This window comes from Cyprinodon variegatus, unplaced genomic scaffold (assembly GCF_000732505.1).
Source record: "Cyprinodon variegatus isolate N-32 unplaced genomic scaffold, C_variegatus-1.0 Scaffold1971, whole genome shotgun sequence".
Lineage (NCBI taxonomy): Eukaryota > Metazoa > Chordata > Actinopteri > Cyprinodontiformes > Cyprinodontidae > Cyprinodon > Cyprinodon variegatus.
The window spans coordinates 50,549-52,589 of record NW_015152424.1 but is presented as its reverse complement, the minus strand read 5'-3'; the positions used below and the strand labels follow the sequence as shown (position 1 = coordinate 52,589).

Below are 2,041 nucleotides of genomic sequence, written 5' to 3'. Positions count from 1 at the left end.
TGCATCGACTCATTGACTCTTCAGCAATCCCTCACACTAAGCATGCTTGTAGCGACAGTGGAGAGGAAAAACTCCCTTTTAACAGGAAGAAACCTTTTAATCCTATGTTGTTTTTTTGTTCTTCTCTTTCCTCTTTGACTTTCTTCTTTTGTTTCTATCTGTTGTTTTTTTGTTCCCCTCCTCCACTCATCCCTCGCTCTCTGTTTTTTCTTCACTCATTTTACATGTCTAGGTTGTTCGAGTTTCGCAGCAGAGTGTCTCCCATCCCTCGGGTGGTGCCGGTCAAACGTCCCAGGGTGGCGGTACCGCTGGTTCGACGTGTCAAATCTCTGCCGGTCAAAGTGTTAGCATGTAGCGCCTCCGTCCTTCCCACCAACGGAAACAAAAAGAGACGTGAGTTCTTCCCATATGAATAAATGACATTTTAAGGTGGATCAATTTGTTTTATTTTCATTGAACCATCAGGGCTTCACTGCTACACAGGGCTGAAAAAAATTTATAAAAAATTAAAATATGATTAAAAAAAAATACTGATTCTCCCAAAAAATGGTTTAATCAGATACATTAGGTTGGATCTAGAAGTCTGAAAAATGCCTTTTGACTTTAGTTTCTATCATTTGAATAATGATTATTATTTATTTGTTTTGTTGTTGTTTTTTGTTACATTTTATTTCCTGTTGAGATTTTAGAATTTACATGTTTAAAATAAAAAATAAAAACACATCAAACAATCATCCATTCATTTTGATTTTTGACTAAAGAAATTTTGTAAATGAGGTTAGTAGAAAGAATCGGCATCATCCCATTCTCAGAGTTGGAACAGTTCAAGTGGATCAGGTTTATGTTGGGAAGGTTTGAAACGCAGAAACACAATCAGTTTACTTACCAAAGGTTTTTACAGTTTTTACGACTTTTCATAAATGTTTATAGTGCCACTAGAGATCAGGTCAACCTCTCCCTCTCTCCTACTAAAGTTCCTTCTTCTGCAGACTTTTTACGTCAACTTTATTTCAAATTTACCACCATGTAAAGAGACACTAATGTGGAAAAATAAGCCATTTCCAACCCATCAAAGCCCAACAAAGCAGTCTATCAATCCAAAGTGTAAAGAGCCAGAAACTGGACCTTTTCAGGGTCCATTAGATCAGCAACCAGATCAGCCTCCTCATGGGAAGATGGATGAACGTGAGCTATGATTTATTTCCTGATAGCCTGAGGTTCAAAAGTTTATTGAATGACGGTGGATCTGAAAGACGCATCCAACCGACCTGCTGCCAGTGGCCTGAATCCTAATACTGATTCTTTTTTTTTTACGGCACTAGGAGAGGGGGTATGAGAGAAAAGGGGGGAGACATGCCCAGGTTGGCTGCGTCGAGGACTAAGGCCTCCATACATGGGTTGTGCGCGCTAACCACTGCGCCACCTGCACACCCACTGATTCATCTTTATTCTTTTCTCCTTGCTGCCAACTAAAGTATGGAGGATAAAAAGTGCCAAAATTAAATAAATAAATACAGCATTAAATAAATAATTAAATGTGTCAATAATTAATTAAATGTGGAATTAAATAAATAAATGTGTCTTTCATTAATTAAAACCACGTCACTAATATAAAGCGCCACAATCAAATAAATAAACACAGCGATAAACCATTAATTTAATGTGTAATTCATTAAATAAATAAGAAATTAAATATATAAATGTGTCATTAATAAAATACGTCTTCATTTTGTTAAAAAAATATATATAATTATTTCAGTGTGCATTTAATTATTTCATGGTCCTGTGTCGCAGTGCATCCAAACCATTAAAAGAATCTGTCAAACTCACCCATCAAAGTTAGGGGGCGGGGTTAACGTGAATCGAGTCTCTGGAATCGATTTGCTTCGCCTTAATGTGCAGGGTGACCAATCAGGTGTTAGATAACCGCCCCCTAACTTTGCTGGGTGAGTTTGACAGATTCTTTTAATGGTTTGGATGCACTGCGACACAGGACCATGAAATAATTAAATGCACACTGAAATAATTATATATATTTTTT

The 2,041-nt window shown here is 36.9% G+C and overlaps 1 long non-coding RNA gene across 1 annotated transcript in view; it reads left to right on the top strand.

Annotated features, from left to right (window-relative positions):
• The window catches only part of LOC107104948, a 22,908-nt gene that overhangs the window by 2,722 nt on the left and 18,145 nt on the right, over positions 1-2,041 (top strand). The window contains exon 2 of the long non-coding RNA XR_001482310.1: positions 233-393. This is a non-coding gene — a long non-coding RNA (uncharacterized LOC107104948). The remainder of the gene's footprint in view (positions 1-232; positions 394-2,041) is intronic.